The sequence below is a fragment of the Schistocerca gregaria genome, chromosome 9, assembly GCF_023897955.1.
Source record: "Schistocerca gregaria isolate iqSchGreg1 chromosome 9, iqSchGreg1.2, whole genome shotgun sequence".
NCBI classification, from domain to species: domain Eukaryota; kingdom Metazoa; phylum Arthropoda; class Insecta; order Orthoptera; family Acrididae; genus Schistocerca; species Schistocerca gregaria.
The window spans coordinates 23,213,040-23,233,591 of NC_064928.1; the positions used below are offsets into that span (position 1 = coordinate 23,213,040).

The 20,552-nt window shown below is 42.7% G+C and overlaps 1 protein-coding gene and 1 non-coding gene across 4 annotated transcripts in view; both read left to right on the top strand.

Annotated features, from left to right (window-relative positions):
- Nucleotides 1-20,552, top strand: part of LOC126292139 (uncharacterized) — a 670,252-nt gene that overhangs the window by 113,433 nt on the left and 536,267 nt on the right. The gene's annotated exons all lie outside the window — the stretch shown is intronic.
- Trnaf-gaa (transfer RNA phenylalanine (anticodon GAA)) lies at nt 3,560-3,632 on the top strand. Its single transcript has one exon. It is a non-coding gene; the product is annotated as a tRNA-Phe (tRNA).

Genomic DNA, 20,552 nt, shown 5'->3' on the forward strand with positions numbered 1-20,552 from the left:
TCTGCCATTACTGTCTGATAGAAACAATACTTTGTTTATATTATGACTTTCTTCATTACACTGGCTGCCCAAATGTTTTTGTACTTGAGCAGTTTGAGATATATTTCTACAACTTGACAATTGTATATGTAATAGCAGAAATATAAGTTTACTCACATTATGTATCCTAAAGAATTTATAGCTGACACACATGTCTTTGCTACAGAGATACATAATGTAAACAGACTTACATTTCTACTGTTGTGTATGTCAAGCTGTAGCAGTTGGTGTACATACACTTGCTTGTTCCTCTATATCAGATGCCACTGACAATGGGTTATACACTGAAAACACATGGACAGCAAATAAATCTTTCAAGTGCAGCTTATAGTGTTGAGAAGATGTCCATTAATAAATATCTTAGAACCAAGCACTCAAGATTTTTAAAAACACCTTTGTTTTAACGATTGTCACCCAAACTCATGTATTATATCTGTGACAATCTGTCCCATATTTTGTAATAATACAAAGCAAGCTACCATTCAGTACATTTTTATGCTCTTTATGAATTTGATTAGAAGGTCCTGAGACGAACAGTGGTGAGCCTTCTGAAAATCGATAAATATACCATCAACTTGTCTGTAGCACTTATCACTTCATGTGAATAAAGAGCCAGTTGTATTTCATAGGAATGATATTTTCTAAATCTGTGTTGTTTATGTGTTAATACATTGTTTTCTTTGAGGTATTTTGCAAAGGATGCCTACACGTTGATTGTAGCACTAGACATGAGTTCATGAATTACACCTTAAAAAAGGAGGAAGTGACAAGAAATGGGCAAAATAACACATATACGTGCCAATACATTTACTCCATAAAAGTGTTTGTCATAGTAGTATTTTAGGAATACTTCACAACCATAATACTAGAGACATAAATAATTTACACATAGACCGTGTACCTCTGTCTAGAATCCAGATTGTAGTTTTATATTCTGATGTAAAAACCTGCAACATGTAACTACCAGACATCAGGTAGGAAACTGGAGACCACAGATATGCAAAACAAAAGTAAAAGACTTACTCATTAGCCACTCCTATTATTTATTGGAGTATTTGGACTCTGGGTTGTAAATTCAGCTGCATACTAACATTTACATCAAACAGGGTTCTTTATCAGTATATACAGATGATAGTGTCCTGGGTGATGTTACTTATATTCTTAACTTGGGAGTATTACGAAAGTAGTGTAAGAGGAAGAACAGTGGCTTGTTTCATATATAACGAAGTACTCTTGAAACAATTCCAATAATTTCCACTAATTTATTATCAGTTTGAGTAGATTACAGCAAGTTGTAATTGGTTGTTGGTACATGTTACGTAAGTACTGATATCCTACATCTGATCTATAATCCTACCCCCATGAACCATGGACCTTGCCGTTGGTGGGGAGGCTTGCATGCCTCAGCGATACAGATGGCCTAGGTGCAACCACAACGGAGGGGTATCTGTTGAGAGGCCAGACAAACGTGTGTTTCCTGAAGAGGAGCAGCAGCCTTTTCAGTAGTTGTAGGGGCAACAGTCTGGATGATTGACTCATCTGGCCTTGCAACACTAACCAAAACGGCCTTGCTGTGCTGGTATGGAGAACAGCTGAAAGCTAGGGGAAACTACAGCCATAATTTTTCCCGAGGGCATGCAGCTTTACTGTATGGTTAATTGATGATGGCATCCTATTGGGTAAAATATTCCAGGGGTAAAATAGTCCCCCATTCGGATCTCCGGGAGGGGACTGCTCAAGAGGACGTCGTTATCAGGAGAAAGAAAACTGACATTCTACGGACCGGAGTGTGGAATGTCAGATCTCTTAATCGGGCAGGTAGGTTAGAAAATTTATAAAGGGAAATGGATAGGTTGAAGTTAGATATAGTGGGAATTAGTGAAGTTCGGTGGCAGGAGGAACAACACTTTTGGTCAGATGAATACAGGGTTATAAATATAAAATCAAATACGGGTAATGCAGGAATATGTTTGTTGTTGTTGTGGTCTTCAGTCCTGAGACTGGTTTGATGCAGTATTGGAGGGCAGTGTGGAGGGTAAAAATCGTAGAGGGAGACCAAGAGATGAATACACTAAGCAGATTCAGAAGGATGTAGGTTGCAGTAAGTACTGGGAGATGAAGAAGCTTTCACAGGATAGAGTAGCATGGAGAGCTGCATCAAACCAGTCTCATGACTGAAGACAACAACAACAATGTATAATTAGACTCACTCCACAGCCTGTAGACCCTCCATTATTACGGAATGTTTGTAACACAATGTGAGGATTAATTAATAGAATAAAATAACCTAATACTTTAAGAATGTAAGAAATACAATGTTGATACCTGGTAAGTAATCTGGTCTACATTTATGATGTCCATGGCATGTATTTCTAATAGACATTAGCAGAATGTGAGTGGTATGTGAAAGGAGTCACAGTATGTGGATGTAACCTCCTCATTACACCAATCTCAGGTTCCAGAATTTATTTCGTCTGACGTGTGTGAAATATTCAAGAAATTTCACTTTCTTAAATAATTTATTGTGGACACACTAGAGCAACTGACAAAAATTCTTGGTGTGTTCCTACAGCATATTAATATTAATTGGAGAAAGTGAACATACATTATCAAACAAACGTTGCTCAGCAGTTTGTACTGATCTGGGCCCACTCTGTCGTATATGCAATATAAGGACATTATATATTATGTTATGAGACCAAGACACAGCTGTGTTAGATTATATTGTTTATTATACTAGGCCTATTTTCGCGTGATTGTCATCTGCAGCTTATATCAGGTGGTTTGATATCCATATGAGATTGATGTCTCAGTTGCTGTCACACTGCTGTAAGTCCTCGCCCTTTGATGTTGGTGGATCTACAATTGGTGTTAAACTTATGCTGGAGCAGTTTCATAATTCAACAACTTCACAAACAATCGCGCCAGCAAAAGTTTTTGTACTTACTATAGCTTCACCAACATCGAAGAAGCAAACTTATGTATTAGTGTGACGGCAACTGATACGTTGATGTCATATGGATTCAAGACCACCTGTTATAACGTGGAGATGGCAATCACGCCGAAATAGGCCTTTTGTAATTAACAATACAATGGAGCCCAGCAGCGTCTTTGTCTCATAGCACAATACATAATGTTGATCAGCATGTTCATAACACGGAGGAGACAGACATGTGCCATACATCTTGTGCCGAACTTTTGATGTTGCCACCCCAGTTTTGTAGTGAAACCGTACATTTTGTAAATCAAACCCAGCGGAAGCACAAGTCAATATGTTCATTATGTTGTGCCATTTTCATACACTTAGCACCTTATTGTAGTAGCTGAACACTCAGTTACGGCTTAATAAAACCAAAACTAATTCTAAACAAAGACGAGGTCAAAATAAACACAACTTAAGTGCAAACTGTCGCCCCCCTTTAATTAGTTTGACAATATTGTAAACAATAAATTACATTTGAGAAAGAAAATGTATCGCCCGACATAATGTTCTGTCGTCACAGAACGCGTCGATATGTAAGCCGAAATAGCTCAGTTGGGAGAGCGTTAGACTGAAGATCTAAAGGTCCCTGGTTCGATCCCGGGTTTCGGCATTCGCTTTTTTTTAATTATTTTCCCTCACTGATTCATTTGATCAGTTCCATGAGAACACGGAACAGAACCTTTTTAAATAGCGCAACGAAACAACGTTTTTGGTATTGATATGTCCGAGCGAAGATGGCTCGTGAAGCTGAGAACGCAGCTAAGGTACACGAATGCATAGCTGTAAGTCTGAGAAAATTTTATTCGCACCTAAGATATTTATTAGTATGGATCATTGGAGGCGAGAACTGTTGCAAGGGAACGATATACACTATGTGATCAAAAGTACCCGGACACCTCCAAAAACTTAACGTTTTTCATATTGGAAGAGAGCAGAATGGGGCGCTCCGCGGAACCCACGGACTTCGAACGTGGTCAGGTGATTGAGTGTCACTTGTGTCATACGTCTGTACGCGAGATTTCCACACTTCTGAATATCTCTAGGTCCATTGTTTGCGATGTGATAGTGAAGTGGAAACGTGATGGACACGTACAGCACAAAAACGTACAGGCTGACCTCGTCTGACTGACAGAGATCGCCGACAGTTGAAGAGGGTCGTAATGTGTAATAGGTAGAGACGGCCGCGGTGGTCTAGCAGTTCCAGGCGCTCAGTCCGGAACCGCACGGCTGCTACGGTCGCAGGTTCGAATCCTGCCTCGGGCATGGATGTGTGTGATGTCCTTAGGTTAGTTAGGTTTAAGTAGTTCTAAGTTCTATGGGACTGATGACCACAGATGTTAAGTCACATAGTGCTCAGAGCCATTTGAACCATTTTTGTAATAGGTAGACATCTATCCAGACCATCACACAGTAATCCCGAACTGCATCAGGATCCACTGAAAGTACTGTGACAGTTAGACGGGAGGTGAGAAAACGGATTTCATGGTCGAGCGGCAAGAGTAATTTCTTCAAAGCACTGCTCTATGTTTGAATAACGCTCGAAGTTTTACCGCAGAACTGCTCGAATGTCACTTGGTAACCACGATGCCATAGCCAAGCACATCACAATGGTAAATGCCAAACGACGCCTCGCTTGGTGTAAGCAGCGAAAACATTGGACGATTGAACAGTGGAAAAACGATTTATTCAATGTTTTCGATGTAATTTCGGCCACATTGAATACACCTTCAGATTCATTTTAACATGCGGGAACAGTGCAAAGTCACAAGAAACGAGGTCTGGACTGTAAGGAGGATGCTCAAGAAGTATCAGTCCTGTACCCCGCAAGTATTTGCTGCATACTTTGGCGCGGTGACCTAGAGCGTTGTCGTGATGGAAAAACCAAGTGTTCATTCCTGACTGGTCGCAGGTTCTTCAACCATTGAATTTGTTTCTCTGTTTGCAAATGACCGTGCAGAATCGAACGAATTGCTGGTGCATTTAAGGTATCCTCTGTCGGCGTTTAGGTGTCCTCGTCTAGCATTTTCCTCACAGCATCAATGTTTTCCTCCGTAATTGATGATCGTGACCTTTTCGTCATCTGTGCGTCCTCCAGAGTAAAATTCCCTCTTTGGAATTCTCTGTACCACCTGAATATAGCGGTACGATATGAACACATGTCACCGAGTGCAAGAGTAATTTCTTCAAAGCACTGCTCTATGTTTGAATAACGCTCGAAGTTGTACCGCAGAACTGCTCGAATGTCACTTGGTAACCACGATGCCACAGCCAAGCACTTCAAACTAATCCTGCAAGTGTACGACTGCGCCCACAGATTTGGCACAAGGGCTACAATGTATGAAGTTTTCTCAGAATACAGCTACAATCAGCCTCCAGCGATTTTTTTTTTTTTGCGTCGTATTGCAAAACTTTCCTAGTACCATTTGTATAGGTGGATTTAACGTACGGCAAACCATCAATTCGTACTGCTCAAGAGCTTTTAATATGTGTAATTAGTTAACCCTTAACGTCCCAGGTGCGCTCTCACAGACCGCTAGCGTTTGTTGTTACTCTGTTGATAATGCATAATGTTGGGATAGGCGATTACAGCGTTTTCCAGTTGTTATTCCCCAAACTGTCGTGGTTTCTTTTATCAGTACCCTTTTGAATGTGACGCGGACCTGCACTATTACTGCTTCTTTCGTGCTAGCGGTCTCTGAGACCGCACATGGGACTTTTGCGTTATGGATTCAGTAGCCACTTCTACACCTACTGTTCATGTTACAGTCCTTGATTCTGATAGGTGCTGTTTTAAAATGGTTTGAGGACTGTTTAGGAAGCGATGTTAGATGAGACAGCGCCAACGAAATTGAAAGTGAACATAATACAATATATGAACTGTGGAAAAGTGAAGACGAATTTATTTTGCAGCTTGTGATTTCCTTGAATGAAACAAGTGATGAAAGTGATTAAAGACAGTAGTGTGGAGACTGAATCTTTAACTGGATGTTCTGCCAGAAATACACCAGGTCGAGACAAACACCTCAGTTCCGTTTCAGCCGCGCTCGCGAGTGGCCGCTGTTAACTGTTGCGCTGCACTTCCGTGTTTACATCGCTGTACTTGTGCTTCGCCGAGTGCTGTCCAACCGTTCATCTCCGTGTTCTTTCCTATTCCCTGTGATCTGATCGCTCTTTCTGGTCTTGATGCTGCTAATTGGAAATTAGGTTGTTTAACCGAAATTGCGTCGCTGGATTAACCACGGCTACAAACCTCAGGAAGAATACTCTGGTAATTTGACAAGGAATCTCGTCCTGTTCAGCCGATATCCCTGGAAATATATGATTGGATTACACAGGTAATTGGTCTCAGTTCTGAAACCGTCCATACTTGGCATCTGGGCCGGCCGCGGTGGTCTTGCGGTTCTAGGCGCGCAGTCCGGAATCGTGCGACTGCTACGGTCGCAGGTTCGAATCCTGCCTCGGGCATGGATGTGTGTGATGTCCTTAGGTTACTTCGGTTTAAGTACTTCTAAGTTCTAGGGGACTAATGACCACAGCAGTTGAGTCCCATAGTGCTCAGAGCCATTTGAACCATTTTGGCATCTGGATCAGGAAAAATACTGTGTTTTTGTCAAGTTAATCAGTGCTGCCACTGTTGATAAAGTGTTACGAAAGTGGAGCTATGAAGTAGATCTTGTGAATAGAAATGGTTATAAAAGTAAGGTTTCCAGCTATAGAGCGGACATTCATTACAAAACCGTTCGTGTCTTGAATCTTCCCATTGAAATTGAAAATGATAAGATTAAGGAAGCTCTTTCAAACTACGGAGACGTTAAATCAATTGCAAATGAAATATGGTCGCCTTGCTTTAAACTGCAGTGTTTCAACGGGGCCCGCTGTGTAGAGACGGACGTCAAGACGAATATTCCGTCTCACACAACTGTTTGTGGGTATAACGCACAAATTGTTTATACAGGTCAGGAAGCTACATGTCACATATGTAACGAAACGGGCACTTCAGACAGGAATGTCCGCGGCCAACTGTTGTTCTTAAAAGTAATTTGATACAGCGTCAGAAGCTTACCTTAAATGAATTTTTACCAAAGAATAGCCCGGATCAACTGGTTGAAGATGTTAACGCAGCGGGCCAAGCTGATGTCTCCCTTCAAGATAACAGTCAATTTCGCCCGTTAACAACAAAGGGAAACCCTATTACCACTACTCGTGAAACTGAAATGCAAACGAAAAAACGACCTCTGGAGATAACTGATAGTTGTTCAGAGGACGAGCTGTCTTGTCCCACTCCCTCGCTTCGAAAGCAGAAACAGTGCGATGAGGAGACAGAGGAACCTGAAGGCAAAATGCGAATATAAACTGACGAACAGAAAGATTAAATACATACGGTACCAGAAAATGAAGGAGGTATTCAAAAATGGTTCAAATGGCACAGAGCTCTATGGGACTTAACTGCTGAGGTCATCAGTCCCCTAGAACTTAGAACTACTTAAACCTAACTAACCTAAGGACATCACACACATCCATGCCCGACGCAGGATTCGAACCTGCGATCGTAGCGGTCGCACGGTTCCAGACTGCAGTGCCTATAACCGCTCGGCCACTCTGGCCAGCGAAGGGGTGTAATCAGCATTAATTTGCAAGAAACAACAGATGCAGTAGCCGATTGCAAAGATCAGCAGCTATCTGTTAATAAACAAATTCGTGGAGAGGTTGCAAAACTCCAGTCTTCATTTTTTTTCCCTCGATGAGGAAGTGGTAGCCAAACTGAAATAACGGTCAACATCTCAGGGCAGGCGCCGACAACCGAAATTGCGAAAGCGTCTGCTGCTGCTCCAGATAAGCCGCGAAGTAAAATACCGACGCAACCAAATGAGAATGTAGCTCGTAACCAAGGGAAGGGAAAATCCGGTCGGGGCGACCCAAGCCCAAAGAATGTTCGGTCCGATACGGTCTTACATGAATCACTGGAGGAAAAATCAGAATGTTTACCAGGAAATCAGTCTGCTTGCGGTACAAGAGAAAACATCAGAAGTAGAAAAAAACGGGACAGTAATTAATACACTGATTGAAGTGTTATTCCATGTTCAGCCTTTCGAGAAAACTGTTACAGCTTAACTGAACTCTGAACCACAGGAAACTAAATTAGTTCATGAAAACAACTACATAGTGACAGCACAATGACGCAATCTTATTCTGTCACCACTATAACATAAATAAACTAGTTTGAAATTATCGGCCCTTACGGAATTTTTGTACGAATCCGCGACTGATATTGCCCTGTTACAAGAAGTGATTTAGTAATTCCCGGTTTTGTCAGTTACATAAATGTGTCTCCCGAGACAAGTGTTGGAACAGATGTTTTGGTGAGGGAAGGGATTACCGTAAGCGAGGTGGAACGACTGGAACCCGGAAGGGGAATAGAACTAAATATCTATGATGTGACTATCATCAACTTGTACGCCCCTTCAGGAAGTACTCACCGAGCTGACAGGGCACGTTACTTCAAAGATGACCTGATGTACTTTCTAAGGAAAGGGATTGTGTTCTAAATCGAAAAGATCAGTTACCTAATTTTAATTTCTCAAGTGAACTAAAACAACTAGTTACTGGTTTAGAATTAAAGGATATATGGGAAATCAAATACTCCTCCATTGTTGAGTTCACCTATGTCACGGCAACATCACGTAGCAGGATTGATAGACTATATATTTCTAAAACTCTGGAAACTTCCGTAACAAAAGTAGAAACCATTCCGACGTACTTTTCTGACCATTCAAGAGTCTTAGCTTGCATAAATCTAACAAGACAGCCTGTTCAAGAGTCAGTGGAATTTGAACACTTCCTTGTTAGTAAATCATGATTTAGAAGATCTGATTAAATAAACATGGGCAATATGCCTGCGTTCTCGTAGTAGATATGCCACTGCTGTTGACTGGTGGCTTAAAATGGCAAAGCCAAAGTTGAGGAAGGTTCTTATTCAATACAGTGTTCAGAGCCCAACGGAAATTAAATGCACTATAGAATATTACTATTCCGTGTTGAGAGATCTATATGATCACGTCTCAGCAGGTTCCTCACTTCGGATAGCAGATATAAAAAAAATCAAAGCCAAATTACTTAATATCAAGAGAAGTGAAATGGACGGGTTGAAAATAAAATCGAAGGCAAATTCGGTGTCAGAAGATGAAATTACTTCCCTATATCACTTAGTGAAGCATACGAAGAACGGGAGAAGGACTTTTATTGATGAAATTCGAACAAAACACGGTACGATTCTCAGAACCCAGCAGGGTATCATGCACGAGATTTATCGCTATTATTGCGAGCTATATTCTGTACATCAAAGTAGTGATGCTTCCTTGGAAGAATTCCTTGACATCCTAGCCCCACAGCTGACAGAAAATGACAACGAACATTTTCTCGAGGTTGTCAGTGAAGAAGACGTGTATGAGACTCTACGCGCCATAATGGAAACAAAGATTTAAGTAATTTTCGTCCAATTTCACAGCTGAATTCTGAGTAAATTAATAGCTAGATTAGTAAACAAGAGAATTTCATGCCTTACACATAAAATTATTAGTCAACATCAGAACTGCGCGCAAGGCAGAACCATTTTTCAAAATCTACCAGTGTCAGGGATGTAATTGCAATAACTTCTGTAACTAACATAAAGTGTGCTTTATTGTTTTTAGATTTTTATAAAGCGTTCGATGTAGTAAATCATGAATATCTTCTACAGACATTGAAGAAAATAGGTTTCAACGATAGGGTCATACAGTTGATTAAGACTATAGCAGCTGGAATAAATGCTAAAATGGCGGTGAATTGTTAACAATCCAGGCCGATGCAAATACAACGAGGTGTTCCTCAAGGAAGTTCTTTGTCCATGTCGCTCTTCGCCATTTCGCTGGAACCTTTACTCCGACATGTCCATGCCAGATTAAAAGGCTTAACATTATCAGGAAATAAAACAGTTATAAGAGCCTATGCTGACGATATAGGGGTCATTATAAGGAATAATAACGAGGTAACCACGCTAGCAACAGTGATTGATTCGTACTGTAGAGTATCTGGAGCCCATGCAAACGGAAAAAAGGTAAGATGTTAAATCTCAGAGGTTTGGATAATATCAACGTCGAGTGGGCAAAATTAGTCCGACAACACAAAACACTTGGGATCGCCCTGACAGCATGCCCTATACAAATTACGGCTTTACATTGGGAAGTTGCACCAGATAAAGTGCAAGGAGCCATTGTAGAGGATTTAACTCGATATATGAACCAAGTTCAAAGAACACAGTATATCAACTCATACATCCTTGCTGAAGCTTATTATACTGCCCAGCTGTTTCCAATTCCGAGAGTGATAGCGAGTAGAATAATGTCCAAAATCATTAACTTTTTGTGGAGACGTGAAGTGTTCAGAGTGCCTGCTAAAGTGCCACTTTATATCGTAAAAATAGTGGGCTAGGATTAACTGATATAACGGATAAAGCCTGTGCACTTTTTATCAAAATTCAAGTTCATTTAATAAGAGACTCACGAGGAAGCATAACCAGCCAACTTTTCTAGATATTAAACCTTATCAGATAGATTATATAATGGTAAGACAGAGATTTAGGAAACAGGTTTTAAATTGTAAGACATTTCCAGGAGCAGATGTGGACTCTGTACCCAATCTATTGGTTAAAAATGTAGATTAAAACTGAAGAAACTGCAAAAGGGTGGGAATTTAAGGAGATGGGATCTGGATAAACTGAATAAACCAGAGGTTGTACATAGTTTCAGGGAGAGAATAAGGGAAAAATTGACAGGAATGGGGGAAATAAATACAGTAGAAGAAGAATGGGTAGCTCTGAGGCATGAAGTAGTGAAGACAGCAGAGAATCAAGTAGGTAAAAAGACGATGGCTAGTAGAAATCCTTGTGTAACACAAGAAATATTGAATTTAACTAATGAAAGGAGAAAATATAAAAATGTAGCAGACAAAAAGCAATACAAACGTCTCAAAAATAAGATTGACAGGAAGTGCAAAATGACTAAGCAGGGATGGATAGAGGACAAATGTAAGGATGTAGAGGCTTATCTCATGAGGGGTAAGATAGATACTGCCTACAGGAGAGTTAGAGAGACCTTGTATGTATATCAAGAGCTCAGATGGAAACCCAGTTCTACGCAAAGAACGGAAAGCAGAAAGGTGGAAGGAGTATATAGAGGGTCTATACAAGGATTAAATGGCTCTGAGCACTATGCGACTTATCTTCTGAGGTCATCAGTCGCGGTCTGTACAAGAGAGATGTACTTGAGGACAATATTATGGACATGGAAGAGGATGTAGATTAAGATGAAATGGGAGATACGATACTGCGAGAAGAGTTTGAAAGAGCACTGAAAGACCTGAGTCGAAACAACGCCCCGGGAGTAGATAACATTCCATTAGAACTACTGACGGCCTTGGGAGAGCCAGTCCTGGCAAAACTCTACCATCTGGTGAGCAAGATGTATGAGACAAGCAAAATACCCTCAGACTTCAGGAAGAATATAATAATTACGATCCCAAAGAAAGCAAGTGTTGCCAGATGTGAAAATTACCGAACTATCAGTTTAATAAGTCACAGCTAAAAATACTAACACGAATTCTTTACAGTCGAATGGAAAAACTTGTAGAAGCCGACCTCGGGGAAGATCAGTTTGGATTCCGTAGAAATATTGGAACACGTGAGGCAATGCTGACCTAACGACTTACCTTAGAAGAAAGATTTAGGAAAGACAAACCTACGTTTCTAGCATTTGTAGACTTAGAGAATGCATTTGACAAAGTTGACTGGAATATTCTCTTTCAAATTCCAAAGGCGGATGGGGTAAATACAGGGAGTGAAAGGGTATTTACAATTTGTACAGAAACCAGATGGCAGTTATAAAAGTTGAGGAGCATGACAGGGAAGCAGTGGTTGGGAAGGGAGTGAGACAGGGTTGTAGCCTCTCCCCGATGTTATTCAATCTTTATATTGAGCAAGCAGTAAAGGAAACAAAAAAAATTCGAGATAGGAATTAAAATCAATGGAGAAGAAATAAAAACTTTGAGGTTCGCCGATGTGATTGTAATTCTGTCACAGACAGCAAAGGACTTGGAAGAGCAGTTGAACGGAGTGGACAATGTCTTGAAAGGAGGATATAAGATGAACATCAAGAAAAGTAAAACGAGGATAATGGAATATAGTCGAATTAAGTCGGGTGATGCTGAGAGAATTAGATTAGGAAATGAGACACTTAAAGTAGTAAAGGAGTTTTGCTATTTGGGGAGCAAAATAACTGATGATGCTCGAAGTAGAGAAGATATAAAATGTAGATTGGCAATGGCAAGAAAAGCATTTCTGAAGAAGAGAAATTTGTTAACATCGAGTATAGATTTAGGTGTCAGGAAGTCGTTTGTCAAAGTATTTGCATGGAGTGTAGCCATGTATGGAAGTTAAACATGGACGATATATAGTTTGGAGAAGAAGAGAGTAGAAGCTTTTGAAATGTGGTGCTACAGAAGAATGCTGAAGATTAGATGGGTAGATCACATAACTAATGAGGAGGTATTGAATAGAATTGGGGAGAAGAGGAGTCTGTGGCACAGCTTGACTAGAAGAAAGGATCAGTTGGTAGGACATGTTCTGAGGCATCAAGGGATCACTTATTTAGTATTGGAGGGCAGCGTGGAGGGTAAAAATCGTAGAGGGAGACCAAGAGATGAATACACTAAGCAGATTCAGAAGGATGTAGGTTGCAGTAAGTACTGGGAGATGAAGAAGCTTTCACAGGATAGAGTAGCATGGAGAGCTGCATCAAACTAGTCTCAGGACTGATGACCACAACAACAACATCAACAACAACAAAAAACCTCGAAGCCTGCTTCCCCCGATTGACGTGCAGAATATCAGCAGTCGCTTACAGCATGTGTGGATTTTCTATGTTGAGTTTAGTTATGTCAGTGTCGAACTCAGGCAGCCACGACACTTAACATCGAGAGCCATAATGCGGGAACAAAATAGAACGACAGTTTCCAAACATTGAGTGCACTCTTCCAATGACGGCCAGTGGCATTATTCTTCCGTAGGTTGAGCATAAGTGAGGTGAATGCGTATGACATTCACAATTCGTACAAAGACAATATTCAGGTGTACCGCTTTAATTTTTGAAGAAACTTGTAAACTCGTTGCTGACACCATAATAAAAACCTAGTTAACTCGTATCACACACCCCATGAACTTCGTGCATCCTTCAGCGTGTTCTGGCTACCTCACCTTCGTCAGCTTAAGCGGGAGTGCTGGCAGCATCCCAGTGCTCTCCGCTGCCTGAGCAACACCTACTGGGAGGCAGGGCGCTCTAGGCTGCTGCAGCTCTACAGAGCCCTTGTCCAGTATCGCCTTGACTATGGGTGTCCGGTTTACAGTTCGGCGGAACCCTCAGCGTTGCGTTTATTCGACCCAGTGCACCACTGTGGCGTTCACCTAGCGAAGGGAGCTTTTAGAACGAGTCCGGTGACCAGTGCCCTGGTGGAGGCTGGAGTCCCTCCATTGCGGATCCGACGTGTGCAACAGCCCGCCACTATGTTGCACACATTCATAGTTCTCCTGAGCATCCAAATTATCGTTTCCTTTTCCCACCCGCGGCAGTTCATATTCCGCTCCGGCGGCCCAGGTCAGGACTCACGATTGCGGTTCTCGTGCTGTCCCTTCGCTCCGAACTGAAGTCCTTCTTCCCTTTACCACCTCTACTCTGTTTCACAGAGGAAGACCGCACTGCAGGTCCTTCTCTAAATCCTCGCACAAACGAAAAAATGGCTGACATCGAAATAAGTGTCCAAGGAATAGAAAAGCAACTGGAATCACTCAACAGAGGAAAGTCCACTAGACCTGACGGGATAACAATTCGATTGTACACAGAGTGCGCGAAAGAACTTGCCCCCCTTCTAACAGCCGTGTACCGCAAGTCTCTAGAGGAACGGAATGTTTCAAATGATTGGAAAAGAGCACAGGTAGTCCCAGTCTTCAAGAAGGGTCGTCGAGCAGATGCGCAAAACTATAGACCTATATCTCTGACGTCGATCTGTTGTAGAATTTTAGACCATGTTTTTAGCTCTCGTATCATGTCGTTTTTGGAAACCCAGAATTTACTTTGTAGGAATCAACATGGATTCCGGAAACAGCGATCGTGTGAGACCCAACTCGCTTTATTTGTTCCTGAGACCCAGAAAATATTAGATGCAGGCTCCCAGGTAGATGGTATTTTTCTTGACTTCCGGAAGGCGTTCGATACAGTTCCGCACCGTCGCCTGATAAAGTAAAAACCTACGGAATATCAGACCAGCTGTGTGGCTGGATTGAAGAGGTTTTAGCAAACAGAACACAGCATGTTGTTCTCAATGGAGAGACGTCTACAGACGTGAAAGTAACCTCTGGCGGATGATGCTGTAGTAATCAGACAAGTTGCAGCATTAGAAAATTGCAGCGAAATGCAGGAAGATCTGCAGCGGATATGTACTTGGTGCTGGGAGTCGCAACTGACCCTTAACATAGACAAATGTAATGTATTGCGAATACATAGAAAGAAGGATCCTTTATTGTATGATTATATGATAGTGGAACAAACACTGGTAGCAGTTACTTCTGTAAAATATCTCGGAGTATGCGTACGGAACGATTTGAAGTGGAATGATCACATAAAATTAATTGTGTGTTAGGCGGGTGCCAGCTTGAGATTCATTGGGAGAGTCCTTAGAAAATGTAGTCCATCAACAAAGGAGGTGGCGTACAAAACATCCGTTCGACCTATACTTGAGTATTGCTCATCAGTGCGGGATCCGTACCAGATCGGGTTGACGGAGGAGATAGAGAAGATCCAAAGAAGAGCGGCGCGTTTCGTCACAGTGTTATTTGGTAAGCGTAACAGCGTTACGGAGATGTTTAGCAAACTCGAGTGGCAGACTCTGCAAGAGAGGCGCACTGCATCGCGGTGTAGCTTGCTGTCCAGGTTTCGAGAGGGTGCGTTTCTGGATGAGGTATCGAATATATTGCTTCCCCCTACTTATACCCCCTGAGCAGATCGCGAATGTAAAATTAGAGAGATTAGAGCGCGCGCGGAGGCTTTCAGACAGTCGTTCTTCCCGCGAACCATACGTGACTGGAACAGGAAAGGGAGGTAATGACAGTGGCACGTAAAGTGCCCTCCGCCACACACCGTTGGGTGGCTTGCGGAGTATAAATGTAGATGTAGATGTACTTGAGGTCCATTCACGTACACCTCCATGGTGTACACGTCGGCCGAAGCTTCGTCTGGGCCTAAGGACTCCGTTAAGCCCACCGCTCTCCGCTGTTACTTCCTCTCGATTGTTGAAGTGTTCCGCGGGTCTAAAGTTGTTTACACCGACGGCTCGATGGCTGATGGTAATGCTGGCTTCGCCTATGTCCACAGAGGCCATATGGAACAGCATTCCTCGCCCGCTGGCTGCACAGCTTGTGGCCATATCTCGTGCACTTCAGTACATCGGTTCCTGTTCTGGAGAGTCGTTTCTTCTGTTACGACTCCGTGAACAACTTACAAGCTATCAACCAGTGCTACCCTTGCCATTATTTGGTAGCGAATATCCAGGAGTCCATCTACATCTACATCCATGCTCCGCAAGCCACCTGACGGTGTGTGGCGGAGGGTACCTTGAGTACCTCTATCGGTTCTCCCTTCTATTCCAGTCTCGTATTGTTCGTGGAAAGAAGGATTGTCGGTATGCTTCTGTGTGGGCTCTAATCTCTCTGATTTTACTCTCATGGTCTCTTCGCGAGATATACGGAGGAGGGAGCAATATACTGTTTGACTCTTCGCTGAAGGTATGTTCTCGAAACTTTAACAAAAGCCCGTACTGAGCTACTGAGCGTCTCTCCTGCAGAGTCTTCCACTGGAGTTCATCTATCATCTCCGTAACGCTTTCGCGATTACTAAATGATCCTGTAACGAAGCGCGCTGCTCTCCGTTGGATCTTCTCTATCTATTCTATCAGCCCTGTCTGGTACGGATCCCACACCGGTGAGCAGTAGTCAAGCAGTGGGCGAACAAACCTACTGTAACCTACTTCCTTTGTTTTCGGATTGCACTTCCTTCCAATGAATCTCAGTCTGGCATCTGCTTTACCGACAATCAACTTTGTATGATCATTCCATTTTAAATCACTTCAAATGCGTACTCCAGATAATTTATAGAATTAACTGCTTCCAGTTGCTGACCTGCTATTTTGTAGCTAAATGATAAGGGATCTATCTTTCTATGTATTCGCAGCACATTGCACTTGTTTACATTGAGATTCACTTGCCATTCCCTGCACCATGCGTCAATTCGCTGCTGATCCTCCTGCATTTCAGTACAATTTTCCATTGTTACAACCTCTCGATATACTACAGCATCATCCGCAAAAAGCCTCAGTGAACTTCCGATGTCATCCACAAGGTCATTAATGTATATTGTGAATAGCAACGGTCCTAAGACACTCCCCTGCGGCACACCTGAAATCACTCTCACTTCGGAAGACTTCTCTCCATTGAGAATGACATGCTGCATTCTGTTATCGAGGAAATCTTCAATCCAGTCAAGCAATTGGTCTGATAGTCCATATTCTCTTACTTTGTTCATTAAACGACTGTGGGGAACTGTATCGAACGCCTTGCGAAAGTCAAGAAGCACGGCCTCTACCTGTGAACCCGTGTCTATGGCCCTCGTGGATGAATAGCGCGAGGTGGGTTTCACACGATCGTCTTTTTCGAAACCCTTGCTGATTCCTACAGAGTAGATTTCTAGTCTCCAGAAAAGTCATTACACTCGAACATAATACGTGTTCCAAAATTCTACAACTGATCGACGTTAGAGATATAGGTCTATAGTTCTGCACATCTGTTCGACGTACCTTCTTGAAAACGGGGATTACCTGTGTCCTTTCCGATTCCTTTGGAACGCTGCGCTCTTCTAGAGACCTACGGCACACCGCTGCAAGAAGGGTGGCAAGTTCCTTCGCGTACTCTGTGTAAAATCGAACTGGTATCCCATCAGGTCCATCGGCCTTTGCTCTTTTGAGCGATTTTAATTGTTTCTCTAACCCTCTGTCGTCTATTTCGATATCTACCATTTTGTCACCTGTGCGACAATCTAGAGAAGGAACTACAGTGCAGTCTTCCTCTGTGAAACAGCTTTGGAAAAAGACATCTAGTATTTCGGCCTTTAGTCAGTACCATTTTGGTCACAGTGTGTCTGGACATTTTGTTTTGATCCACCTACCGCTTTGACATAAGACCAAAATTTCTTAGGATTTTCTGCCAAGTCAGTACATAGAACGTTACTTTCGAATTCATTGAACGCCTCTCGCATAGCCCTCCTCACACTACATTTCGCTTCGCGTAATTTTTGTCTGCAAGGCTTTGGCTATGTTTATGTTTGCTGTGAAGTTCCCTTTGCTTCCGGAGCAGTTTTCTAACTCGGTTGTTGTACCTCGGTGGCTCTTTTCCATCTCTTACGATCTTGCTTGGCACATACTCATCTAACGCATATTGTACGATGGTTTTGAACTTTGTCCACTGATCCTCAACATTATCTGTACTTGAGACAAAACTTTTGTGTTGAGCCGTCAGGTACTCTGTAATCTGCTTTTTGTCACTTTTGCTGAACAGAAAAATTTTCCTACCTTTTTTAATATTTCTATTTACGGCTGAAATCATCGATGCAGTAACCGCTTTATGATCGCTGAGTCCCTGTTCTGCATTAACTGTTTCAAATAGTTCGGGTCTGTTTGTCACCAGAAGGTCTAATATGTTATGGCCACTTGTCGGTTCTCTGCTTAACTGCTCAAGGTAGTTTTCAGATAAAGCACTTTAAAAAATTAACTGGATTCTTTACCCCTGCTACCCGTTATGAACGTTCGAGTCCCCCAGTCTATATCCGGCAAATTAAAATCTCCACCCAGAACTATAACGTGGTGGGGAAATCTACTCGAAATATTTTCCAAATTATCAAATGGTTCAAATGGCTCTGAGCACTATGGGACTTAACATCTGTGGTCATTAGTCCCCTAGAACTCAGAACTACTTAAACCTAACTAACCTAAGGACATCACACACATCCATGCCCGACGCAGGATTCGAACCTGCGACCGTAGCAGTCGCGCGGTTCCGGACTGCGCGCCTAGAACCGCTAGACCACCGCGGCCGGCGTCCAAATTATCCTTTAGGTGCTCAGCCACAACAGCTGCTGAGCCAGGGGGCCTATAGAGACATCCAATTACCATGTCTGAGCCTGCTTTAACCGTGACCTTCACCCAAATTATTTCACATTTCGGATCTCCGTCAATTTCCTTCGATACTATTGCACTTCTTATCGCTATAAACACGCCTCCCCCTACACTGTCCAGACTGTCTCTGCGGTATACATTCGAATCTGAGTTTAGGATTTCATTACTGTTTACGTCTGGTTTCAGCCAACTTTCTGTCCCTAGTACTATATGGGCATTGTGATCGTTTATTAATGAGAGCAGTTCTGGGATCTTTCTATAGACGCTCCTGCAGTTTACTATTAGCACATTAATATTGTTATTCCCTGTTGCATTTTGCCTACTCTTACCTTGCCGCGTCTCAGGAGGCGTCTTGTTGGGACTAGGGAGGGAATTCTCTAACCTAAAAAACCCACATGTGCACTCCACACGTACTCCGCTACCCTTGTAGCCGATTCCGGCTTTTAGTGCACGCCTGACCTATTCAAGGGGACCCTGCCCTGGAACGGTCCAGTCGTTCAGTCGTGTTTGCGTGGACTCCAGGACACGTCGGAATCCCAGGCAACGAACTTGCTGACAGTCTGGCCAGACAGGCTACGCGGAAACCGCTCCTGGAGACGGGCACCTCTGAAACGGACTTGCGCTCTGTCTTATGCCGCAAGGTTTTTCGGCCTTGGGAGACGGAGTGGCATAACAGTATGCACAACAGACTGCGTGTCATTAAGGAGACTGCGAATGTGTGGAAGTCTTCCCTGCGGGCTTCTCGCAGGGAAACAGTTGTTTGTTGGCTCCGCATTGGCCGTACTTGGCTAACTCAAGTTTACCTCCTCCGTCGCGAGAACCCACCTCAGTGTCGCTGTGGTTCTCAAATGACAGTCGTCCACCTCTCGCTGGTCTGCCCACTTTTAGCTGCCCTGCGGCGGACTTTTAACTTTCCCAGCACCCTAACTTCGGTGTCGGGCGACAGTGCCTCAACAGCAGCTTTAGTTTTACGTTTTATTCGTGAGGGTGGGTTTTATCATTTGATCTGAGTTTTAGCGCATATCCTTTGTCCCCCTAGGGCTTTTAGGGTGGAGGTTTTAATGTGTTTCTCTTCTCCTTTTTTATTCTCACGGTCAACCAGCCATAGTAATCTGCTTTCTTGTTTTTAATCTCTTCTCCCTGTTTCTTGCGTCTCCGTGGTTATTTCGTCCTGTTTTGTCCCTTGTGGTGTTTGTTGTCCTCCTGTCGTTCTTTTAGTTCTTCCTTTGTCCTATTATTATCGTACGTCTTCTGTGTTTCCTTTTTTTCCTAGGGTAATTGTTCTACTGGGAACAAGGGACCTCTCAGTTGGGTCCCTTCCCCCACTCCCCCCCCCTTTCTTTTAAACCAACCAACCAACCAACCAACCGTGTGCTGGGTGAGGCAGAACCAAGACTAGAATTCATTGAAGAACGACTGGAAAAACGCAAAACATGTTCCACCTTTGACCACAAAGAGAAGAGAAAGGCACCTTGTATTTGCCGTTGTTGCAAGAAGCCAGTCTCACTTGAATCTCTACAAACATTTCCGGCGAGTGCAAAGAAAACATCTGAGAAAGAAACTGAACACCTAAAAAGTATTTCTGATCCATGAACGATGGCGGTTCGCCCAGCTCGAGAGACGGCCGGGGATACATTGTTGTCGTTTGCAAGCGACGGTTGCGGTAAGAACTCTACGCTTGAAGAAAGCGTGTGTACTGCAAATTTCCTGTCCCGGTTGCTTGTGCGGAATTTGTCGCTTACCGTTACCATCTGTGGTGACAACTCGCAACTAATGGGACAGGAATTCGCAAATAACTCGCTACAATCACGTTTAATGCTTGCATCGGCTACGACATTCTTAACAGAGCGTAGAGAATACTACTGAACGCTCATTGGCTGTCGGAGAATGCGTGACGTAGACGTGCAAAACTGGCTTGAACTGGGCCGCCGTCTTTTGTGACCCCAACTATAGCCTAATTTTTATTTTTTTGAATGTTTTGTGGGAGCTTTTTATGTTTTTATTATCACATGTGTAACAGACAATAAAAATATATCAAAAAATATTTGGAGTGCAGGGAATTTGAGCTTTCATAGCATTAACGTTGTCATGTAATATTATGCTCGTTTTGTGTAGTTTTCTGATTAAATTGGTTTTTTCGTAAAAATAAACTTTAAATAGATTATTTTGTGTGATATTAACGTAACCTTTTACATAAAATCTGAACTGTTCCACTGAAACTGCA